The sequence below is a fragment of the Sorghum bicolor genome, chromosome 7 (genome assembly GCF_000003195.3).
Source record: "Sorghum bicolor cultivar BTx623 chromosome 7, Sorghum_bicolor_NCBIv3, whole genome shotgun sequence".
NCBI lineage: Eukaryota > Viridiplantae > Streptophyta > Magnoliopsida > Poales > Poaceae > Sorghum > Sorghum bicolor.
In genome coordinates, this window is record NC_012876.2 from 7,365,655 (window position 1) to 7,378,786 (window position 13,132).

Here is a 13,132-nt window from a genome sequence, read left to right on the forward strand (position 1 = left end):
ACCCAAATTGCGGTACTGACTAGGAGGCATATGGCCGGAGCGCTGATCGACAGTGGTGCCGCTTGCGCGGACCCACGTCGTGGTCCAGTGGGAACAACTCACGTAGCGCCTGCATATTGTTGGGGTCACCGCTGAAGATTTATCTATACGCCTTCATGGCTGATGTGGACGGAAAGGTCATCCGCTAGTTAGACTCAGAGCTTCACGAGAAGGTGTTCACCTTGCTTGAACGCCGGGATATAAGATATGTTCTGCGCCGCTATCTGCTTGCTCCTTTTGAGGAGCATGGGCGGTGCAATGTCTGCCATGGGTCGCATAATCGTGAAGCAGTTTCAGGAGTGGCGGCTGCCTCACTTTTGTAACTCACTCGGTAAATTGGACATGATTTATTGAATATTTTTGTATATGATATGCTGTTACATATATAAACTATATTTCTGGATGGTAATATGGAGATGAATATTGCATGGAGCCGTGGAAATTACTAAGCTAAACTGAACTATCAATCGGTACATAGGCTAAGATTAAATTAATCGACACAGTAGGTCTTGGAGCCAACGACCAGTGTGTTCCACTAGCTAGATGCATATAGTAACGGAAGTCAAATGTCATATACTCATATGTGGTCACATCCAATTCTAACAATGTAAATACTAGTTAAATTCACTTTACAAATGCAACACAAAAGTTCACACACATGAGAAAGCAATTGGGAGCTTCAGATAATCAGTTGGGATCTTCGGATAATGTAATACTCGATTTTAAGGACAAAATTAGATATGCACCATATGTGAGTTTTAGAAGTCAAATCTCACATATAGCTACAAATAATGGGTAATATCTAGAGACAATGCATAAATATATAACATACTTAGTATAAAAGAGATAACCTTCAGTATCAAACAGCGGATAGACAATCTCCAAACTTCGGGTATTACTTCTCTCCACAGGATCCAACTGACTGGTTGATCACAAGCCTAACATCTCCTGGAGTGTGGGGGAAATTGCAAGAGTGAGCACATATCGTACTCAACAAGTATAACCAGGGGTTCATGAGGCTCAAATAGCTGACACTGGTTTGACTGCATTTAGCTTTTATATGTAGATAACATATTTAATCATTGGATAGCAAATATCAAGGTAGCATATTAAATCCCATAACCACATGATCAATTGTATACAAGAATTATGAATAATACATATAAACAACATAATAAACCATCATTATCATTATTAATCATGTTCATCAGTGTCCGTCTATTCCGTCAGTTTTCCGGGCCGCCCGTATCCGTGGGCACGGCTAGTATACCAGATTTAACACTCTGCAGAGGTTGTACATCTTTACCCATGAGTCATGATTTACCCTTTCGCCCGAGGTGATCAGCCTCTTAGCTCACTTCCAAGGAAAGTCGGCAGGGTTCACTATGAAGTCTTTAAAAGGTTCGTCTAACAAGTTAGGGCCGCAATGTTTCCTTTGCGTGCAGATATAGATACCCCCTTCCGAATGGCACAATGACGCGCAGCCTATACACATAAGGACAGGGGCTCGCACTATACCCAAAACGGTTCAGCCCCTCCGCCCTTTCGGGTAACCTCTAACAAGCTAGAAAAGCTTACTCATACTTGACTAAAGCCAGAGCCATATAGCCCTCATGGTTGTACGAGTTGTCTTAGCTTTTGCCAAGCGATAAGTCCTTATGGAGGGTCAAGATCAATCCAGCAAAAGCCAGAGTTCTTTCCACCCTTTATATTCAAGTTGCTAGAAAGCATATTTTATTGTTTATTGTATATCCAAACATTCATGTTACATGATCTTGGATTAGATTCAAGCACTAGCAGGAACTACCAAATGCATATCCAAAATAGGTAACAAGGAATCCAGGATAACAATCATCTATGATTCTGCTAAGGTCATCACGGTGGACACATGCATATGATAAATATTGTATTAATGGTATATAGGTAACAAGGATGATCCCAAGTTATACTTGCCTTGATCAAAGCTCTCCTGAGCCTGCTGCTGGTCTTCAAAAGATTGACCTCGATCACCAACGTATCGCTCACTGTCTATACCCGATCATCAATCAACAACGCGCATTCCAATGGACAATCATACACGAAGCAAACAAGCTATAATTAGAACAATACACCAAAAAGTGGTAAAACAAATATAAAAGTTTATGAAAATATTCTACGCAGCGCTACGATCACACAAACGTAATGTTCACGAAAATCGGAATTGAAACGTAGAAGTTATGAATTTTCCAAGTTTTCCTATAGAGAAATAATTAACTAAATGCTACTGCAGAATTAAAAAGTTTCAAAACAGCAAACTAATACTTCTAACGTGTAGAGCTCGTGAATAAGAATCTAACGAAATTTGAATGGACAAAAACGGAGCTAAAAAGAGCATTTTATGAGCATTATAAAATCAGTGGCAAACTTGTAAATATCAGAAAATGTATTTTGAATCAACCGAACAGACTTTACGTTTTCAAAAACAGAATACGCCTTTCGTGAATGTGCCTTGGACTGCGGGTTCTAATACGAGATTCTAGAGGGTCTCTTTAAGAAAACGGCCGGGCGAAGGGGTATCCTTCTTTTTCGGCCGTAGGATCGCGATGGAACGGTGCAGATCAGATCTGGGGAGAGAGGGAGGGAGCTCCGGCCAGCTACAGTGGCCAGCGCGGTGGCGCCATTGCCGGAGGGCAGAACTCCTCGCCGGAGTTCGTCGTTTTCGCGATTCAGTGCATGATTCAACAAACGAAAAGAATGGAAAGGCGTAGAAGCTTGCTGCGAACTCACCGAGACCAAAATCAAGGCTCGGGAAAAGCTTGAAGGCGTCCGACGGCTTGAGATGGCGGACCGGGCACTCCTGCAAGGTACGGCATCGATGAGGGAGCTGTAGGGCGCGATAGAGATTAAAAGGGGAGGCTCAGAACCCTTGTAGGAGCAATACGAAGCTCGGCGTCACGATTTAGGCGGCTCTAGGGCAGCACCGAGGAAGAACGATGGTGGCGGCAATCTTTGGCTTGCGGCGAGATCCAACCAGCGGCGATAGAAGTTATCTAGGGATTCCCCAATGTTGTGGATGGAAAGTGGAGTGCGCGGGGAGACCACAAAACTTTATAGGGCTTGATTTGGGAATCCTAGCACCAAATCCCGGATTTACAGGATGGGTTTCCATCTCGGTGAGAGAAGGAGAGACCGTCTCGGCCACGACCTGAGGAAGAAGAAAGGTAAGTCGCAGACGTGTGGGCTCCAGATGGCAGCGAGAGAAAGAAAGGGAGAAAGGGGCGGGGCGCGCTGCTGGGCCGGAGAAAGAAGTGGGCCGGGGCGGTTAGCAGGGTCGCGGGGGAGGAACGGGGGCTGGGCCGATGGGGAGTTGGGCTGGGCGCTGGATGGGGTCTTTTCCCCTTTCCTTTTTTTCTATTTTAATTTTCAAAGCCTTTTCCAAATAGAATTTTTAGAGCAACCAAAATCCACCCCAAAGCAATCAACACAACAATAAGATATGCTTCAGCATGTATGCATAAATAAGTTTCTAACTCTATGTTGAATTTTAAATTTCAATAAAATTTATTTCTTCACTAATTTAAATGCTCACATAAATATTTGAATAATTCAATTTAAAACTATTAATTTGAAAGCAAATTTTGGGTGTTACAAACTCTACCCCCTTAAAAGAATCTCGTCCTCGAGAATGAATAGTACTTACTCAAACAATTGTGGATATGATTTCCTCAGATCATCTTCTCTCTCCCAAGTTGCCTGTGCTTCTAAATACCGATTCCATTGTACTTTGCACATTCTAATGATCCAACTCCTGGTAACTCTCTCTTTATTTGTCTCTTAAGTTCTTCTAATGTAACACCCAAAAATTCTGTTTCTTTTAAATAGATGAAATGAATTTAAATGAATTTATTTTGTGAGCATTTTCAATGTAGGAAAATAAATAAATTTGGAGAAATTAAAATTTAATATAAGCCTAGAGAAAACTTTATGTTGCATTCATGCTGGGGCATTCTTTTATGTGATGAGTGTTTTGAAAATCAAATTGATTAAAAATCCATTTGGGAAATGCATTGAAAATTTGTTTGAGAAAAAGAAAAGGAAAAGGAATTTCTTTCTCCCCCTTTCTCTCCATTTCGGCCTCTCGGCCCAAAACCCGCCCCGCGCGCGCCCTCTCCTTCCTGGGCCGCGGCCCAGCCGCCCCCCTCTCCCTTCCCCTCTCTCTCCCCGCTGACAGGCCGGGCCCGCCTGTCAGCTCCTCCTTCCCCAAACCAACGCCCCGCTCCTTCCTCTCTCTCTCGGTTTGGAAACCGCAAGGCCGAAGCCCGCGCCCACGATCTTCCCCTCTTCCCCCACGTTCGGCTTGAAAAGGATAGCGCCCGCGCCGAGCTTGAACCGCACCCCGCGCCCCATTCGTTTCCCTGCTCACCTTCTCACCTGGGAGCACCGAGCGCCGCCGAGTTCGCCGCCGCGGTGGAAGATTCAATTGGCCAAGTTTTCTTCCCCGTAATCCCCTTGCCGAGCTCCTTTTTAGTCCCGCGAAGTCGCCTAGATTCTTCTTCTTATTTTTCCCGCCTCGTTTTTCTCTCTAACTGCCGCTGTGTGTGCTCAGGAGAATCCTCGCCGCCGTTTCGCGTGGTCAGCCGAAGTCGATCCATCCTAGTCCTTGTTCCCGGCGTCTTCGGGTTCGCGGTGAGCTCCTCTGGCCTCCCGTGCTCTTGGATCGAAGTTTTGTCCACCTAAGGACGTTTTCTCCTTCTTCGGCGATCTCCCGGCCATGGCGCCGCCGCGGAGGCCTTGCTCCGGCCGGCCGGCCGGCGAGCCCTTCCCTCTCTCCCCCCAGATTAAATCCGAGCTGTAGATCTCTAATCTGACGGCCCAGTGAGCTCCGTACCCCTTCGCGGGTCAGTTTTGCTAAAGAGTCCCCCTGGGATTTAGTATTTGAGCCGCAGTCCTTAGCGCAATTCGTAAACTACGCTTTGTCTTTTGGAAAGCGTATTTTCCGTCGGTTAGGTCAAAATACGCTTTCGGGAAATTACAGAATTGCCACTGAACTTGTTTTGGCCATAAAATATTCGTTATAGCTCCGAATTGACCCGTTCAAATTGCGTTAGGTTCGTAATTAAATTATCTACATGATAGTACCACTGTTTCTGTAGTTTGGAACTTTTTATTTTCAGGGTTAGGTTTAATTAATTAATTGCCTATAGGAAATCGCCGATAAGTCGTAACTTGGTCGTTTTAGCTCCGAATTTCGTGATCTTCGTATCTATGTGATCGTAGCGAAACGTTGGTTCTGTTTTTAAATATTTTATTTCATTTTTGATCTGTTGGTGTACTGTTCTAATTAAATGATTGTTTGCTTGTATGAATGAACCTGGATGCGTGTTGTTGTGTGGTACCGATCGAGCGCAGACGGTGACGTGTCCGTGGGTGATCCATTTCACTTCGAGGAGCAGCAGGACCAGCAGCAGTTCCCCTTCACCAAAGGCAAGTATAACATGGGTTTCCCTTGTACACCTATTCACTTAATTAATTACGCATTTGCATGTGTCTAATTTTGATAACCCCTAAGGACATCCTAGCTATCTGACTAAACACTTATGACACCTATGGGAAGAATGCATGTGGGTAGCTTTGCTAGTGCTCTAATTAATTGAGACTTTATTATCGCTCTGACTTTAATAAATATGATGATAAATATTGGGAAAAAGGGCTATGGTGCAATTGACTTCGGTTGGGTTGACCTAGACCCTCCGTAAGGACTTCTCTGTAAGCGACAATCCGGGACTTACAGTGCAACCGTGATGGTTATATGGCTCTAACTTTAGCTCAGTAATAGGATCTCATCTAGCTGGTTAGAGGTTACCTGAAAGGGCGCAAGAGGGGCTTGCCACTTTGGGTATAGAACTGCTTCTGTTCCTATGTGTATAGTCGTGATGGAAATGTACCATAAGAAAGGGGGTTCTGTATATCTGCCTGCCGAGGAAACCTCGCGGCCCTAACTGGTTAGACGTGGCCTATGGAAGGCTTCATAGTGTTCCCTGCCCGCTCACCTTGGCAGTGTTAGTGGGTCTTGCAAACCCCGGGCATATGGGTAACACGACTTACGGGAAAAGTGCACACCTCTGCGCAGAGTTTGATCAAATTGGTATACTAGCCGTGCTCTCGGACATGAGCGGCCTTGGACCCTTACGGAATAGTTGGGTGTGGATGGTTATGGGAAATAACTAATGAAACGCTGACGCATTGATCGTGATGATTAATGTGGTTTAACCGTGATGGTGATGGTGTTAGCCGTGAAGGTTAACGGTGTTATTATCATGTACTCATTTGGGCTAATTGGGAGCTTAAGCATAATTGATGATTAAATAGGATTAAAACATTGACCAATTAAAATGCTAACTGCAGTAGCCAGTGTCTGACCTTTTTGAGCCGCATAAATTCCTATGTTATGCTTGCGGAGTACGAGATGTACTCACGCTTGTCTTTTTATTTCTTTTGGACAAAAATCCCGGATGTGTAACAGATGACAGCTATTACGAGGAATTTCCGGAGGACTTCTAGGTTGGCGATCCCCCAGTCGGTCGTCCCTGTGTTGCAGTTATCTTACCATAGCTAGTTATGAGTTTATTTTCCGTTTGTCGCAGACTTTGATATATTTGTATTGTAATAACGTTTTGTAAGACACTTGTGATGATACATTTGTAATTTGTCGACTTGTGTGTGCGACTATTCCTGGGGCGCACATGAGATTATTGTACTCAAATTTATCCTTAAATTTGGGTGTGACAAATTGGTATCAAAGCAAGGGTGACTGTAGGACGCAAACCTTGGTAGAAACAGTCGATTTTAGGGTTCTTATTTTCGCTTTATTTATTTCACTGCTCACTTTACTTTCTTTTTATTTTATTAAAAGTTTATATTCTTACCCAATGTTCTATTTATGTAAACATATTGATTCTAATTCTTAAAACAAAATTTATAGATGCCTCGTCGCAGCGCAGCCGCGTATCGCGCCCTCTTCGTCGCCGCCCGTGCTCCACCAGTTGCACCAGCACCAGCTCCAGTACCTGCACCTGTGCCAGCACCAGTACCCGTACCAGAGCCCGAGGTCGTCGCCTCTGGTGGCGGCGAGGAGGAGGAGCCTATGGACACGGGGTCCCCTACGCCTACACCTTCAGCTCCTACACCAGTGGCGGTACCGATTCCGCAGGCTGCCGCTCCAGTACCACCTGCACCTGCACCACCTGCACCTGCACCACCTTCGCCTGCACCCCACGCGTCGACGGGTTCAGCACCGACGCCTCAGTACCCTCAGGTTGTTCCGGAGATGGGATGGACCTCCAGGAACAAGTTCATGGAGGCGGACGAGGACGCTCGCTACCACACTCTGCTCACGGGTGTGTTGGCGAGCTATTACCCGGAGTTTGCCACCACCGTCCGCTACCTTTGCTCGGAGCACAAGCACCCGTTGGAGAACACCTACTGGAAGGCCGAGGTGATCATCACAGCTCGGAACAACGTCGACAACTCGGACGAGGTGGAGTCCATCCACGAGAGCAGGGTTAGACGTGCTTCCGCCTACGAGAGCATGGAGGATGCAGCTTAGGCCGCGTACTTTCACTACCATGGCCGCCGTTTTGAGGCCATGCAGGAGGACAGGTACCGGTTCCTTCCCCGCAACGACCCAGATGGAAAGACATGGCATGTCCTGGCACCTCCTGCCGGCGACCCTACCCTGGATACGACTGTGAGACACGTCAGTGCCATTCAAGAGATGAATGGGGCACTGAGACAGGAGCTGCGTGTTGCGCAGCAGGCGGAGAAGCGCCTCCAGCGTCAGGTGGATGAGCTGCGTGGTCAGCTTGGACAGCCACCCATTTACAAGAAGAAGCCCCGCAAGTTCGTTCTCCAAGATAGAGCTTCTTAGATTTCACAGTACTTTCTAGATTGACGCTAGCACGAGTATTTCGGTAATGTGTGGCATGTGAACTTTAGTGAGTTGCTGTTTGTGTTGATGAACATTTATGATTTGGAGTTTTGTTTGATTGTGGAAACATGTGGGTCTGTCCGCATGTTTCTAAACCTTAATTCTAGAAGTAAATGTTGTTTAAATTCGAGGTTGGGTTACTTTATCTGTCTCAGTCATGCTGTTTCTGGAGCGGTCTGGGATTTTTATTCAGTATCTCATTATCGGTTCAGTCAAAAATTACGAAATTTTTATGGTGAAAACTAGACTGGTATATCTTTCATCTCCAACTGGAATCACCTCATTATCTGTTCGGATCTATGAGATATCTCCGTTTTAATCTGCTGTACCTGCGCAGACTGAGAACCAGAGCAGAACCTGATGAATCACAATTTTGATTATGTTACTGTTGGAATCAGTAAATGTGGTCTGAATAAAGTTTGTAGAGAATTTCTTAACCTTTCCAACGATGTATACCATGTTCCTTTTGAGTCTATAGATTCTGAGATAAGCACAGATTACTGACCTGCTGAGTTTGAAACTTGTCCAGAAAACTGCTAGACTTGTTTTTATTCATTATAAGCGATGAATAATTATTTTTTTTGGAAGATCACTAAAAGCCGTGAATCTTTGTTGGAAGCAGATGGACGCCGAACGTGCAGCCGCTGGTCGTGGACGTGGCCGTGGCCGTGGTCGTGGCCGTGGACGTGGTGTACCTGAGAATCCACCACCACCACCGCCGCCGATGACTATCGAGCAGCTCATGGGTATGCAAGCTAATCTGATGCAAGCCATGATGAACCGTATGAACAATGAACCAGTAGCAGCACCACCGCCGGTTCAAGTCCGTGACAAGCGAGGGGAGTTCTTGAAAGGACGTCCTCCGGTGTTCACCCATGCCTCTGATCCACTGGAGGCAGACGACTGGTTAAAAGCAGTCGAGAAGCAGCTGAACATAGCCTAATGCAGCGACCTGGAGAAAGTGTTGTACGCATCAGGCCAGCTGCAAGGACCTGCACAGGAGTGGTGGGAGTCCTATCAATATGGACGCCCGAACAACGCTCCGCCAGTCACCTGGAAGGAGTTTACGGAAGGGTTCAGGTCCCATCATATTCCGAAGGGCCTGATAGAACTGAAAGCGGAAGAGTTCAGATCTCTCAAGCAGGGATCAATGTCAGTCAGTGAGTATCGTGACAAGTTTGCTCAACTATCACGATATGCTCCATATGAGGTGGCCAGGGACTCTGACAAGCAACGTCTTTTCCTGAAGGGTCTGTATGATGGACTGCAGCTGCAGCTGATGAGCAATACCTACCCTTGTTTTCAAGAATTGGTGAACCGCGCTATTGTCATCGACAACAAGCGCAAGGAGATGGATGCAAAGAAGAGAAAGCTCCAGGGGCAGCAGTCGGGCAGCAACACTCGCCCACGTGCGTACCCTCAGTAGGGATTCCCTCAGCGCAGTCAAGGACCACAGAATCAGTGGAACCGTGGTCAGTTTCCTCAGCGTCCCCAGTACTACCAGCAGCACAATCACCAAAACCAACAACGTCCCCAGCAGCAGTATGGCAACCAGAATCAGCAACGCCCCCAGCATCAGGTCAGCAATCAGGCACCACGCCAAGGAGTGCCCAATAATGCTCCTGGCAAGAGTGCAGCACCCAGCGACAATCCCAATGCCTGTTACCGCTGCGGAGAGGTGGGACACTATGCCTACCAGTGCCCCAAGAAGCAGAATCCACCAGCCCAGCAAAATCAGAACAACAATCAGAGGCCTGCTCGACCTCCGTTCTCTGGGAAAGTGAACCATGTGTCCACTGACACAGCTCAGGAAGCACCTGAGGTTATGATGGGTACGTTCAACATCAACTCCATCCCCGCTACAGTACTGTTTGATTCTGGTGCTTCACATTCTTTTATCTCCCAAGCTTTTGTTAGAGTGCATAGCATCCCACTTTGTGCACTGAAAAATTCTATGCTTGTAAATTCACCAGGAGGCACCATGCCAGCTAATTACTGGAGCCCCTCCACTAGTATATCTCTAAGGGGGGTAGATTTCAAGGTGAAACCTATTGTGCTAAGAACCATGGGAATTGACCTCATACTTGGAATGGATTGGATGAAGCAGCATAGGGCAGTAATTCAGTGTCAGGAGAAATCTGTGGTGGTGACATCACCAGAAGGGGATAGAATAAGTGTGGATGTGACAGTGCAGTCTCAGCCGACTGCTACAGTGAATCAGTTGAGTGGTGGTAATCAAGAAGACCAGGTGGTGGACGAGTTCCCCGATGTGTTCCCGGACGAGTTGCCAGGTATGCCACCAGACCGAGACATTGAATTTCTTATTGAGCTTTTACCTGGAACTGCACCTATAGCAAAAAGACCATATAGAATGGGGGTAAATGAATTAGAGGAACTTAAGAAGCAGCTTAAGGAAATGCAAGAAAAAGGGTTTATTCGTCCTAGTTCTTCACCATGGGGTGCACCCGTAATCTTTGTTGATAAGAAAGATGGCACTAGGAGGATGTGTGTGGATTATCGGTCATTAAATGAGGTCACTATTAAAAACAAGTACCCACTGCCTAGAATAGATGACTTATTTGACCAACTGAAAGGAGCATGTGTGTTCTCCAAAATTGACCTCCGATCTGGCTATCACCAGTTGAAAATTCGTGCAACTGACATACCTAAGACAGCTTTTACCACAAGGTATGGCTTGTATGAGTATACAGTCATGTCATTTGGGCTGACCAATGCACCTGCATACTTCATGTATATGATGAACAAGGTGTTCATGGAGTATTTGGATAAGTTCGTGGTAGTATTCATTGATGATATATTAATCTTCTCCAAAACCAAAGAAGAACATGCTGAACACTTGAGGCTGGTCTTGCAAAAGCTTAGAGAGAATAAATTGTATGCCAAGAAAAGCAAGTGCGAGTTTTGGTTGGATGAGGTCTCATTTTTGGGACATGTGGTCTCTAACGGTGGAATAGCCGTAGACCCCAGCAAAGTGCGGGATGTGCTACATTGGAAGCCTCCAACTAATACTAGTGAGATCCGTAGCTTTCTGGGACTAGCTGGTTATTATAGGAGATTTATTAAAGGATTCTCCAAGTTAGCAAAGCCTATGACAGCCCTACTAGAGAAGAGTGCCAAATTTATTTGGTCAGATAAGTGCCAAGAAAATTTTGAGGAGCTAAAGAAAAGGTTGACCACAGCCCCAGTGTTGATCTTACCAGATCTGAGTAAAATCTTCTTTATTTATTGCGATGCATCTCGCCTAGGCCTTGGATGTGTGCTTATGCAAGAAGGAAGAGTAGTGGCGTACGCATCCAGGCAGTTGAGAAAACATGAGCTGAACTATCCTACTCATGATTTGGAGCTAGCTGCCGTGGTTCACGCTCTAAAGATTTGGAGGCATTATCTAATTGGACACAAGTGTGATATTTATACGGATCACAAAAGTCTAAAGTATATTTTCACACAGTCAGACCTGAACCTAAGGCAACGCCGCTAGCTAGAATTAATAAAGGATTATGACCTGGAAGTGCATTACCATCCCGGGAAGGCAAACGTTGTTGCCGATGCACTTAGCCAAAAGAGCTATGCCAATGGGCTGCAATTGACCTTCATTCCCACAGAGTTGCTAGCTGAAATAGAGCATCTCAATTTGGGTTTAGTGAACAACACTGTTGAATTGGAGTTGGAGCCCACCTTAGAGCAAGAAATCCGCAAAGGTCAGTTGGAAGATGAGAAACTAAAGGAAATTTCAGAGAATGTAGTGCTTGGAAAAGCACCGGGTTTCAAGTTAGATGAAAATGGTACACTATGGTTTGGGAAGAGAATATGTGTGCCAGAAGTGAAATCCATCCGAGATGCAATCCTGCGTGAAGCACATGACTCTGCATATTCAATTCACCCCGGAAGCACCAAGATGTATCTAGATCTTAAAGAAAAATACTGGTGGTATGGATTAAAGAGAGATGTGGCAGAGTATGTAGCGTTATGTGATACTTGTCAGAGGGTGAAAGCCGAGCACCAAAGACCTGTAGGGTTCTTGCAACCAATGCAAGTGCCTGAATGGAAATGGGAAGAAGTAGGTATGGATTTCATCACTGGGTTGCCCCGCACTCAACTTGGGTATGATTCAATTTGGGTAATAGTGGATCGACTCACTAAAGTTGCTCACTTTTTGCCCGTTAAGACCAACTATGATGGTGCAAAGCTGGCAAAGTTATATATGGATAGAATCGTGAGTCTGCACGGAGTTCCGAAGAAGATCGTGTCTGATCGGGGTACACAGTTCACATCTCAGTTTTGGCATAAAGTACATGAATCATTGGGAACAAAGTTGAACTTTAGTTCCGCGTATCATCCCCAAACCGATGGGCAGACTGAAAGAGTAAATCAGATTCTAGAAGACAAGTTGAGAGCATGTGCGTTACAGTATGGTACCAGCTGGGACACTAGTTTACCATATGCTGAATTCTCATATAATAATAGTTACCAGAAAAGTCTCGATATGGCACCGTTCGAAGCATTGTATGGGCGGAAATGTAGAACACCTCTGTTTTGGAATCAGACTGGTGAGAGTCAAGTATTTGGACCTGATGTTCTTAGAGATGCAGAGGAAAAAGTGCGGAAAATACGGGACAACTTGAGAGTAGCTCAGTCTCGACAAAAGAGTTATGCGGAAACTAGAAGAAGAGAATTGGCATTCGAGATAGGCGACTATGTGTATTTGAAGGTGTCACCTATGAGAAGTGTCACGAGGTTTAATAAGAAGGGAAAATTGGCACCGAGGTACGTTGGACCGTTCAGAATTCTTAGGAGACGTGGAGAAGTGGCCTATCAGTTAGAGTTGCCTGCGAGTATGTCGGGTATTCACGATGTGTTCCATGTGTCACAACTGAAGAAATGTTTGCGAGTGCCTGAGGAACAAATTCCATTGGAGGAACTCACAGTTGAAGGAGATCTAACTTATGAGGAATATCCAATCAAGATCTTAGAAACAGCAGAAAGAGTCACCCGGAGTCGGGTTATAAAGATGTGCAAAGTGCAGTGGCACCGATATAAAGAAGAAGAAGCCACTTGGGAAAGAGAAGATGAGCTGAGACAGTCTTATCCATATCTCTTTGAGTAAGC